This window comes from Telopea speciosissima, chromosome 2, assembly GCF_018873765.1.
Source record: "Telopea speciosissima isolate NSW1024214 ecotype Mountain lineage chromosome 2, Tspe_v1, whole genome shotgun sequence".
Taxonomy (NCBI): domain Eukaryota; kingdom Viridiplantae; phylum Streptophyta; class Magnoliopsida; order Proteales; family Proteaceae; genus Telopea; species Telopea speciosissima.
This window is the reverse complement of record NC_057917.1, coordinates 30,994,908-31,007,701: the sequence shown is the minus strand read 5'-3', so window position 1 is coordinate 31,007,701 and position 12,794 is coordinate 30,994,908. Positions and strand designations below refer to the sequence as shown.

General features: G+C 48.7%; 1 long non-coding RNA gene across 1 annotated transcript; it reads right to left on the bottom strand.

Annotated features, from left to right (window-relative positions):
- Positions 1-8,450: 8,450 nt before the first annotated feature.
- On the bottom strand, positions 8,451-8,846 carry LOC122653267. The gene is made up of 3 exons (XR_006331727.1): positions 8,763-8,846; positions 8,596-8,631; positions 8,451-8,483 (listed from the first exon to the last, which is right to left on the bottom strand). It is a non-coding gene; the product is annotated as an uncharacterized LOC122653267 (long non-coding RNA).
- Positions 8,847-12,794: the final 3,948 nt, after the last annotated feature.

Sequence of the window (12,794 nt, the reverse complement as noted above, 5' to 3'; positions counted from 1 at the left end):
GTCCTTCATGTCGTTCCCGGGTGACCTTGGCCCTGCTTCAGTCGGGGTTGGATCTTCAGAGGAGCGTTCCCCCGCGGATATTTTTTCTTCTTTGCCTTCCCCTGTTGGTAGTGAAGGGGAGGAGGAGGTTTCTGGAGATTCCACCCCTAGTAGGGGTCGTAGGGCCTCCAGAGCTTCTATTTCTGTTGGTGACCTTAGGAGTAAGTTGGCTTTCATTCCTAGCGTCTTGATTTCTTCGGACTTGGCGGTTCGCATCCTGGAGAAGACCCGTGATTATGACTTCTCAAGGTTCCCTGAGGTCACTACGCTGCTACCTGAGACTGCTATAGTGGCTCGTGTCTCTCCTGAGGATGATGTTGTGGTGACAGAGGAGGGTGCGGTCTTACCAGAGGAGAGTGTTGCTTGTCCGGCTGAGGCTGATATGATGTCTCCTTCTGGATCAGAGGCTGCTCCTCCACTAGATGCCCCCTGATTTTATAGATGTTCTTTCTGGGTGTTGACTTTTTGGATGATAACTTTTGGATTGTGATGCTTGCTTTTGTATGTACTTGACTCTTTCTTTAGATGTTGATATGATTTGATCCTTGTCGCTTTGATATTGATTGCATTGTCTCCTGGTGATCGTTTGCGCGTTGATGCTCTCTGACCCTTGATAGTCCTCGGGTTTTGGTAGTGACGTCGTGCCTTGGTGATCCTCTGACCTTGGGGGTTAACGCCTTAGGCGTAGAGCCTCAGCGGTGGCATGGCGCCTTAGGCATGAAGCCTCAGTGTTGGCATGTTGCCTTAGGCATGAAGCCTCAGTGTTGGCATGTTTGCCTTAGGCATAAAGCCTCAATGTTGGCATGTCGCCTTAGGCACGAAGCCTCGGTGTTGGCATATCGCCTTAGGCATAAAGCCTCAATATTGGCATGTCGCCTTAGGCACGAAGCCTCAGTGTTGGCATGTCGCCTTAGGCACGAAGCCTCAGTGTTGCCATATCGCCTTAGGCACGAAGCCTCAGTGTTGGCATATCGCCTTAGGCATGAAGCCTCAGTGTTGGCATGTCGCCTTAGGCATAAAGCCTCAATGTTGGCATGTCGCCTTAGGCACGAAGCCTCGGTGTTGGCATATCGTCTTAGGCATAAAGCCTCAATATTGGCATGTCGCCTTAGGCACGAAACCTCAGTGTTGGCATATCGCCTTAGGCATGAAGCCTCAGTGTTGGCATATCGCCTTAGGCATAAAGCCTCAATATTAGCATGTCGCCTTAGGCACGAAGCCTCGATGTTGGCATACCGCCTTAGGCACGAAGCCTCGATGTTGGCATACCGCCTTAGGCATAAAGCCTCAATATTGGCATGTCGCCTTAGGCACGAAGCCTCAGTGTTGGCATATCGCCTTAGGCACGAAGCCTCAGTGTTGGCATATCGCCTTAGGCACGAAGCCTCAGTGTTGGCATATCGCCTTAGGCACGAAGCCTCAGTGTTGGCATATCGCCTTAGGCATGAAGCCTCAGTGTTGGCATATCGCCTTAGGCATAAAGCCTCAATATTGGCATGTCGCCTTAGGCACGAAGCCTCGATGTTGGCATACCGCCTTAGGCACGAAGCCTCGATGTTGGCATACCGCCTTAGGCATAAAGCCTCAATATTGGCATGTCGCCTTAGGCACGAAGCCTCAGTTGAGTAGTAGAAGAAGCCGAGTATTCCCGAATTTTTTTCAATTCATCTTTGAAACTGTAATGCCATCTACTGCTACTGTTGGTGGTGCCAAACTCCGCTGTTGTTACTTCTGCTGATAGTACTTCTTCAAGTATAGTGAGTTCCAGGTACGGTCTACCTTCTTGCCCCCTGGAGTCTTCAAGCGGTAGGTCCCTGGGCGTATCTGCTTGGAGACTATGTAGGGTCCTTCCCAGTTGGGTGACAGCTTCCCTGCCTTTTGTGGCTGTGATGCACTTGCCCTCCGTAGTACTAAATCTCCCTGGTGGAATAGCCTTTCCTTGACCCTGGCGTTATAACACCTGGCAGTACGCTGCTGGTAGGCGCCGTTCCTTAGCAGTGCTCTTTCGCGGACCTCATCTATAAAGTCTAGGTTCGCCCGCAGTCCGTCGACATAGGTGCGTTCATTAAAGTGCAGAATCCTATGGGACATAGCGCAGACCTCTACCGGCGCCAATGCTTCAGTGCCATATGCTAGGCGGAATGGGCTCTCTCCTGTGGGCATCCGCACTGTAGTTCGGTATGCCCACAGGACGCTTGGTAGCTCTTCTACCCACTTGCCTTTGGCTCCTTCTAGCCTTTTCTTGACTCCTTCCAGTAGCGTTCTGTTGGTGACCTCCACCTGACCATTGGCCTGTGGGTATGCTACCGACACAGGCCGATAGTCGATGTTGTAGCGGTGATAGAATGCTTGGAATTTAGGGTTGTTGAATTGTTTTCCATTGTCTGAGACGAGGATCCGTGGTACCCCGAACCTGTAGATGACGTCGTCGTGGACGAACTTCTCCATCTCTATCTCTGTTATCTTGGCCAAGGGTTTAGCTTCAACCCACTTGGTGAAGTAGTCGATCGCCACGACCAGGTACTTTCTGTTTCCTGGTGCTGCGGTGAAGTTGCCTAAGATGTCTAGTCCCCACATGGCAAAAGGTATGGGGTTGAGGATTGATGTCAGCTTGGTGGCGGGTAGATGGGGTACTGGGGCGAACAACTGACATTGCTCGCACTTCTTGGCATATTGGATGGCCTCCTCTTGCATTCGTGGCCAGTATAGTCCCTGGCGGAGGATTTTGTAGGCTAGGGCTCATCCCCCCATGTGGCTTCCACATATCCCCTCACGGACTTCGGCTAGGGCGTACTCGCCCCCTTGGGTCCTAGGCACCGGAGTAGTGGTGCTGTTGCCCCCGCTTGACAAGAGCCCCGTCTAGGACGGTGTACTTTGCAGCTCTCATCCCGATCTTCCTTGCTTCGGCCTTGTCTTCTGGCAAGACATCGTTCTGGAGGTAGTTGAGTAGAGGGTCCATCCAGCTAGGTCCCTCCGTGATCTCGTTAACCTGCTTTTCCTTATACGTTGGCTCATGCAGGATCTCCACATAGACTGCGCTAGCCAAATTTCGGAGTTCCTCATTGGCTAGCCTGGATAGGGCATCAGCGGCGGCGTTCTCCTCCCTAGGAACTCGAACCATCTCAAACTTCTCGAAACCCTCGATTAATGCTTGAGCGCGTGCTAGGTATGATGCCATCCTCTCATCTTTTGCCTCATACTCTCCATTCACCTGATTCACCACGAGCTGGGAGTCGCTCCAGGTGGATAGGTGTGTGACTTGGATGGCTTTGGCCACCCGGAGTCCAGCTAGTAATGCCTCGTACTCTGCTTCATTATTGGATGCTTGGAAGGTGAACCGAAGAGCATATTGGATACGAAATCCCTCGGGGCTGGTTAATATGAGCCCAGCGCCGCTTCCTGCCACATTGCTCGACCCGTCCACGAACATGTCCCACGATCCGTGATCCTTCTCTTTGGGCTCCCCTGTTTGTGACTCGATCTTAGACTGGGTACATTCTGCAATGAAATCTGCAAGAGCCTGGCCTTTGATGGCTGTCCTTGGTTGGAACTTGATGTCATGCTCACTTAACTCCACCGCCCATGCTATCAATCGTCCGGAGACGTCCGGCTTGTGCAATATCTTTTTCAAGGGTAGGTCTGTGAGGACTGTGATGGTATGGGCTTGGAAGTATGGTCGTAGCTTCCTGGCTGCCATTACCAATGCATAGGCTACCTTCTCGATCCTAGTGTACCTGGTCTCTGCATCGATCAGGACATGGCTGACGTAGTAGATGGGCCTCTGGACTTTGTCTTCTTCTTTCAGCAGTACTGCGCTAACCGCGACAGGGGTGGCGGCCAGGTAGAGCTGCAACTCTTCGTTAGGTTCCGGTCGCCCAAGCAGGGGTGGGCTCTCTAGGTACTCCTTCAATTCTCCGAACGCCTTTTGGCACTCTTCCGTCCATGTGAAGTCCTTAGGGCTTCGGAGGTTCTTCAATGTTTTGAAGAATGGTAAGCACTTATCACCTGATCGTGACACGAACCTGGAAAGGGCGGCGACCCTTCCATTCAACCTCTGCACTTCCCTGACCGTTCGAGGAGGTGCCATCTCTTGGATGGCCTTGATCTTGGATGGGTTAGCTTCTATTCCACGGATCGAGACCATGAACCCCAGGAATTTTCCCGATGTTACCCCGAAGGCGCACTTTGCGGGTTTAGCTTCATCCGGTTCCTCCTCGCATCGTGAATGCTTCCTCTAGGTCGGTCGGTGTTGGTTGGTGTGGACGCTTTTACGAGCATGTCATCCACATATACCTCCATGTTGCGCCCGATCTGCTCCTCGAACATCTTGTTGACCATTCTCTGGTAGGTGGCCCCTGCATTCTTTAACCCGAACGGCATGACGTTGTAGCAGTAGTTCTCTTTGTCCGTCCGGAATGCGGTGTAAGACTCATCCTCCTCATACATGAGGATCTGGTTGTATCCGGAGTAGGCGTCCATGAAGCTCAGCATCTCATGGCCGGCGGTGGCGTCGATCGAGGGTCGATCCGGGCGAGTGGGTACTCATCTTTTGGGCATGCCTTGTTCAGGTCGGTGTAGTCGACACACATCCTCCACTTCCCACTTGGCTTTGGTACCATGACCACGTTGGCGAGCCAGGTTGGGAACTTCTCCTTTCTGATGAACCCTGATCGGCTTAACTTCTCGACCTCCTCCTTGATTGCTGCTTGTCGGTCGAGGGCGAAGTTACGCCGCTTCTGTTGAACGGGCTTCCTGGTTGGGTCGACATGTAGTCGGTGTTCCGCTATGGAACGTGGTATTCCTGGCATGTCGGAGGTCGACCATGCGAAGACATCCATGTTCACTTGGAGGAGGTGTCCAAGCCCTTCTTTCTGTTCCTTGTTTAGCAGCGAGCCAACTTGAACGACCCTGGAGGGGTCATCCTGGCTGAGTGGCCATGGGATGAGGTCTTCCACTGGCCTTCCCCTTCTCTCTGTCAGTTCATCTCTCTGGTCACTGATCATGCTCTCTAGGCAGAGTGCCATTCCACGGGTGTTGCCATTATTCTTTTTCATGAAGGTGGCGTAGCACTCCCTTGCTTTCTTCTGATCTCCTCGGACTTCGCCTACCCCGTTCTCGGTGGGGAACTTCATCTTCAGGTGAAGTGGTGATATGACTCCTCTAAGGGCTGTCAGTGATGGTCGCCCTAAGAGGCCGTTGAAGGACACCACGGACTTGACTACCATGAAATTTACCATGATGGTTACTTGTTGAGGGTGTATCCCGAAGGTGACGGGTAGCTCTATGGTACCTTTGATGGAGGCGGTGGCACCTGAGAATCCATGGAGATAAGTGGGCTCTGGTTTGAGCTGGTCGTCCCCGAACCCGAATTGTCGATAGGCGTCCAAGGAGAGTACGTCAACGGACGCCCCTGTGTCTATCAGTACCCTGTGTACAGGTCGATTGGCTACCTCCACCTGTACTACCAGGGCATCTTCATGCGGGAAGTTTAGTCCTTCCAGGTCTTCATCCGAGAAGGAGATCACCGCCTCAGTCTTGGCTATCTTGCTGGGCTTCTCTGCCACTCCCACGAACCTGGCATGAGCTTTAGCTTTTCTGGTGGACTCTTGCCCTGGTCCTCCAAGTATGGTGAGGATAGGAGGTTCTTTGGTGCCACTAGGTTCTGTGGCATCTCTCCGCTCTTCTGGGCGGTCTCTCTCTCGATCTGTTCTTCTTTCTTCTCGTCTCGGTTCCACTCTGTCTCTGTCGCGACCTCTATCTCCTTGGCCTGAGCGGTTGTCACGTCTCCCCTTCACATACTTGTTCAAGCTTCCTGCTTTTACCAGTTGTTCTATCTCTCTCTTCAATTGATAGCAGTCCTCTGTGTCGTGCCCATTCTCTTTGTGGAAGAGACAATATTTGTTAGGGTTTCGCTTCTCTGGCGCTGCTAGCATGGGTCATGGCCAATGGAGTAGGTCACGGTCCTGGATCTGCATGAGTATCTGGGACCTGGTGGTGTTCAGTGGTGTGAACTCAGGGGTGCTTGCCCTCTCGCTTCTCTCTGGGCGGCGGTCTGTCCTCCTAGATGGGCGGTCGCTCTTCTCTTGTCGGCGCTCTGTCCTCGACCTCTTACTCTCGTTGCGGTCATCAGGTGCTGACCTCTTGTTGTCCTGTGGCTTGGCCTCGATTATTTTTGTTCTAGCTTGTAGTACCTCGGCCATATTTGCAAACTCGTTGCACCGCTCCAGGAGCTCTTTCATAGTCCTGGTCTCATGACGTGCCAGGTCCTTGATCAAGTCCAGGTCCCTAATACCTCCTGCTAGGGCTGCATGCTGTGTCTGGTCATCCAAGTCTCGAACCTCCAGGGACTCCTTGGTGAACCTGGTAACGTATTCCCTGAGAGATTCCCCAGGGTTCTGTACCACGTTTAGTAGATTGACGGTGGTCTTCTTCTGCTTGACGCTGCTTTGGAAACGGGTGACGAACTGTTCGCATAGCTCTGCGAACGAGCATATAGATCTCGGTCGTAGCCTGGAGAACCATGATGTGGCTGCTCCCTTGAGGGACGCAGGGAATGCCCGACAGGATACCACGTCCGACCCCCCATACAGCGTCATCATGCCATTAAAATAGTTGATGTGGTCATTAGGGTCAGTGGTACCACTGTAGAGTTCAAAGGTGGGTAGTCGAAACCTGGAAGGTAGTGTGGCTGACATGATCTCTGCCGAGAAGGGGTGTTGTCCAGGTATGGAATGTGTCTCGCCTTTGGTCTGCTTCTTCAACCCTTCCAGCTTCTCATCCAGGTCGCGGAGTCTTTGATCGAGCTCCTCGTCCCTTGTCTGCCCCCCACGCCTAGCCGGACGTTCGCTGCGGCCCCGTTCACGCTCTCTCCTGGATGTCCCCTCCCGCCTTGAGTGTTGGCGGGATGGTGAATGGTCATGCCGTGATGAACCCTGTCGTGAAGGTGAGGGGCTTTCTTCTCTATAGGTCCGGCTTCGTCGTGGTATGTGACTTTCTTCCAGTGGTCCGTCAAACACGGACCTCCGGACCGATCTCTGCGGGCTAGACACCCTCGCCTTGGGTGTTGGCGTCCTCCCACGTTCTGACCGTGGCGAGAGGTCTCTTGTTCTCCTGGGATGCTGGGAAGGCTCCCCCCGCTGCGGAGTGGGGGTTGCCTGTCGCGCAAGTCTCTCTGATCTCGCGCCCCTGGGAGATGATCTCCTAAGGTTTGGCTCTTGTTGAGGTATGGACTCCACCCTTGCTGCTGGTGAAGTCCTCCGACGGTGAGATGTCGCACGCTGCGTCAGGTATTCTCGAAAGAGTCGTTGTTCATCGAGGATCTGTCGTTGCAGGTCGTTGATCTGACCCACAGTGGCTGGAGCATTGGGGTCAGGTGTCACCTCCACCACCACATCGTTGGCCTCGTCATTGTTGGGCTCGGCGATCACGAACTGGTCATTAAGGGGGATCTCCTCCTCCACAGGGACATGGTCCTGGTCGTTGGCTCTGCGGCGAGAGCACTCTGGGGGTGGTGATCCATTCCTTGCTCCGTTGTTGGTGGTGGTAGTCTTCCTTCGTGCCATTGAATGAGTATGGAAGCGAGCTAGTAGCTGTAATGGCTAGCGTCGTTCCCACAGACGGCGCCAATCTGTTGCGTCAAGAAATCGTCGAGCGGTCCTGTGAGTGCCGTCACCTGCAAGTGGACCAAAGGGGTCAACAGAGAGAACCGGTGTGGTCCCGGCCTAGGGCTCTCCGATGCCAAAGTTAGATCTCCTGGCGCAAACAGATGAATAGTGATTATTCAGTATGAGTTTAGATGTCCCCTATGGGGTTGTGTACCTTTGCCTTTTATAGTAGCATATGGCGGTGTGGAGAGTCCCCGTTTGATTGACGATTGTGCCGTTGAGTGGATAGAGGCCCTGGGTAACGGGGCTCTATCCTGATTGGCCATCTCCCCGCGGGAGGGAGTGTCCTGGTGGCATCAGGATCCTTGGTGGATAGATATCCGCGTGTGGTGATAACGTCCTTGGTGCTTGAATCCGTCTGGATGACGTGACCTCTAAGGGTCTAGAGTCCTGGTAGTGACATGAGTCTTAGCGATACGATCGGGGTCGTAGATGGGTGGCCCCCACCTCAGGTGCCCATGATGCTGCGCCTGGGTGAGGCCGCGCCCTGGTGAGGAGGCCGCGCCTGGGTGAGGCCGCGCCTAGGTGAGGCCGTGAGGAGGCCGCGCCTGGGTGAGGCCGCTCCTGGGTGAGGCTGTGAGGAGGCCGCGCCTGGGTGAGGCCGCGCCCCGGATGTGTGGCCGCGCCCGAGTAGTGGCCGCCCCCGAATGGTGCTGGGACTCCGGTTCGTTCCCCTTGGCTATGGGGCGGTCTATGACACGTGGCAGTCGTTGATTGGCCCTGTGAATATTGGATGTATCATGGATCAACGATGTATTCGGGTACTGGTTGGATTTCGATCTAAACCGTAAAAAATATACAAATGCTAAATTAAATGAATACATGAAACTTCTCAGGAATTCAAATCAGAAAAAGAAAAGCCAACTTTGTTGAATGAGATAATAGATATTACCTCTTGTACCCGAGAATCGTTCCCCTCACATACAGTCTGAATAAAAAAACACAAAATGAAAAAAGATGAAACTGACAAGATAAACAAAAATCTTAAGATTCTTAAGAGAAGTGAACAAAATATAGAATAAGAAACAGTTAATTGAAGAAAGTAGAGATGAAGATGACCTGACTCACTCGCCTTGATGCCCCTTCACCATCGTGGCTACGATCTCTCTTGTCTGCGGCGGGTAGAAGATACTGCAAAGTTCTAGCTAAGGCAGAAGAGAACACCTGATTAGGAAGTAGAAGAAATTTTATAAATAGACGTAACGAATTTGGTGCGAGTGTGTGACAGGGTCTACGCAAACTTCGTTATCTCTTGGAAAAATTACATGATTAGCCACTATTGAGTTTCACTTTACAAAATTATCCAGTAGATGTTTACTCCAACAAAATCACCCAAAACAGTTTTTGGTAGTACGAAAATAGTATCATCATACCGTATTCTTATGTATCTTCTTTGTCCCCTCTCTCTTTCTCTGTCAAAATGTATCGTTGTACAAATGGGCCCCAATGGTGGCACCGAATCCAGTTCATCATCGTCACAACTGCTGTCGTCTATTCCCCCACAGAATAAATTTCATCTGAACGGTTGTGAGTTGTTCACGTAGGCCCACGTATGTGAACATTCCCTGCACTCGACCAAAGGCACCCACTTCTTCTCCATCTCCTCCTCCTACAGCCATGCGAAAAGCCTCTTTTGCATGTGATGCAAGTGAACGTGTGCGAAAAAGCTATCATAAAGTTTCGTTGATTGTTCCGTCGTCGACCCTATCTATGTTTCTACGATGGCCCAAGAACACGCTCATTCTTCAGCCGTAGAGAGACTTTTGAATTGCGAGGTACCATTACGAGCTCAATATATACGAGTGTTATTCCGTGAAATATAGATCTCATAGAGTTCAATTCCCGTTCTCAACCCACGACCAATATGAACCCGAAGCTTCCTTCGTAACTCCCGGAATTTCTTCGTAGTCGCTCCGTTCCATGCCTCATTTTATAGGGAACTTCACGGATCTAATTCAGATATGAGAAGGATCACCATATATAACACAAAATTTCTCCTCTGATTCCTTCTAGTCGAGCCTCCCGATCTGTCATTATACCAAGAGAAGTAGAAAGAATTACAATCCCCATTCCACCTAAAATCCTAGGAAAATTGCACGTGTTGAATGGATCAGAGAAGGTAGGGTTCCCCTACAAACCATTCGAGCTAAAATTGATTATTATTCCTATATAGGTCGAACTATCTATGGGGTATTAGGCATCAAAATTTGGATATTTATAGAAGAGGAATAATGATCATTTCCTTGTCTTTCCACTCTTTCCAGCTATCCAGTTCTGGTGGAACAAAAAATGACAAACTCTCTCATTTTTTCCCTTCAATCAAAACAAAAAATGAGCCATTAACAGCAAAGATATTAAGCATAACAAGCATTTTGTTCTTGGAAATAATTGTATTTTGATTGAGTAATTAATATAAGATAAGGGGAAAATGAAACAATTAAATTTTAAAATCCTTCTTTTTCTTTAAACTCGCCCAATAAAAAATCCTTCAATTCTCAAATGAGAATAGAAGGAATGATGTTTTCCTATAATATCTTAATTGAATTATATGTATCCTATGTTGTGTTGAAGGGATATCTATATGATGCGATTGATTGCGTAAGGCCCGCGGTAGCAACGGAACCGGGAAAAGTATAAAGTATACAGAAAAGACAGTTCTTTTCTATTATTTTAGTATTAGTTAGTGATCCCGGCTCAGTGAGTCCTTTCTTCCGTGATGAGCTGGACGGACAACACATACAAAGAGACCTGCCAATAGTCAAATAATTAGTGAACCTCTGGGAGATATTTAGTTCTTTTCTTTCCTATCTCCCCTCTATCTATTTTCTTTAGTTATTCACTAGAGCAATTATGATCTGGACGTCAATCCGGGGCAAGTGTTTGGATCTATTATGACATAGCCCAGAATGGAAACAGCGTAAGGAATTGTGGTAAATTTTGGAATGAGAACAAAGATGTTGATAGAGATAAATCATTAACATGAAATTGAAGTTCTTTCTTTGGCCCAATTATCGATTAGAAGATTTAGCTTGTATAAATCGCTATTGGTTTGATACCAATAATGGTAGTCGTTTCTGTATGTCAAGGATACATATGTATCAATGATTTTTACTTCGACATTACCCCCAATCGCTTACTCGCTCTTCCAGGCAAAGCCCTACTCAATCACCACCACTCCTCTCCTTCCAATCGCGAAGCCTTTTCTGACTAGTGCACCCGAAGTATCGCCACCTACATGGACTATGGGGACTTCCATTTTCAACTTCATTGAAAGTGAATAGAGATTCAAAATGAGAAACATAACCAAGGATTTGAAGAACCGAATGACTAGTAAAAGGTTAGGTTCAAATTTTTGCTTTCAAGTGATGCCTTCGGTGCTGAGAGTCTTTTGCTCTCATTGTAGCTGGGAGACAATGAGAATTTATCTCTGAAGTTGCTTTTGCATCTCTCAATAATTGGCTCTGCATTAGGTTTTGACCCATTCTTGGTTGTGTGGCACCACCTACCTATCTCTCCGGCCAATTTAATTTGGGTTTTCTCTGTTTTTTGTGTTGTCTCCCTCTACAACTCTCAATCTCCGGGGAGTATCTCCTTGACCACATCTTCAATCCAAAAATATGTCAATGTTGAATTTCACTATGTTGTCCCTCATTTTTTTGGCAATGATTCTTCTCAATTGAGGTATTCATGACAAGATTTAATGGCCTTTCTCTAGTAAGAGTTCCTCTTCACCGATGATCCAAAATGGGGTTTCACATATCTGAGTTAGGTTTTCATACATAACGATTTAGGGATTTTTAATTATGGCTTAAGGCGACCCCCGCATTCCCTGCAAATTCTCGGAATTACTTACTTCATCCTATAATTTCGGCGACTTCATCATCCTCTACGTATTCCTGCTACGGAATACGTTGGACTTGGAAAATACAAAGGAATCAGTCACTGTTTTGGCTATTTTCGTAATACCTATACTTATTTTGAGTAGTTTTGTTTTAATAAACAAGTGTTAGATAATTTTGTAAAGTGAAACTCAATAGTGGCTAATCATGTAAGTTTCGCTTATTTCTTTCGTCCATCCTTCGAATATCCAGCATTGAACTCACGTGTGGGCCTAAAGGGCTGTGTGTATGGCCAAATGGGGTTAGATCACCTGTAACTGCTAATAAAGCCATACGATCTACGACATCAACTTGAAAGGTGGGAAGGTCCGGTCCCATTGAGAATTTTTTTCCTGTCAGGTTCCCTGCCCCGTCTAGCTTGTCTGGTTCCTCTCATAGGGGGGCAGAAATGACAACTTAGCCACACCTGGGTAATGTGTCCGGGTAGGGGGTTAGGTCATCATTTCTGCCCCTATGAGAGGAGCCAAACAACTATACCGGGCAGGGAACATGAGAGGATAATGGTCCATCCCAATGAACCCCAAAGGTATAGGAAAAAAAATTTGGTAGAAAGTAAATAGTTATCTTATCCTAAGAGTGAGCACACTCCAGCTCTATGTAATTCTATTATTTTTTTGAGGGAAAAGAATGCTATTGGTCACGTGGCCTGTGTGACTTGTGAACGTAGACACAGAAGCATGCGAAAGCACCACACTGGCCTCATGAAAAGGCAGAAATCCCACCCATTTTGATGCTCACACTCCCATTCCCATTGGCAAGCGTGCGCATGTAGGCTCTAGAGGCCCAGGCAAAGTTCTCTTTCCCTTTTTTATAGAAAAAGAAAACCTTGCTAAAGCAAATAATTTACAACGGCTCTATTTGTTTCACCGTAAAATTTTACCTGGAAAATTGTACGCGTAATATTTTACTTTGTAAATGTAAAATTTTTCTAATGTTTGTTTCCATAAAAAAAAACATTGGAACATTTTTCAACATTTAAAATTTTACATCTAAAATTTTTTGAAGTGAAAATTTTCAAGTAAAATTTTCCAGGTAAAATTTTATGTCGAAACAAAAGGAGCCAATAGGAAAAGAGAACTTTATCCACGACTGTGCACGCTGCGCCCATACACAAAGAAGGCAAAATGACTGCCTCACCCCATGAAAGGTAGAAATGCCACCCCTGTTGATGGTTTTGTGTGCTCTCCCATTG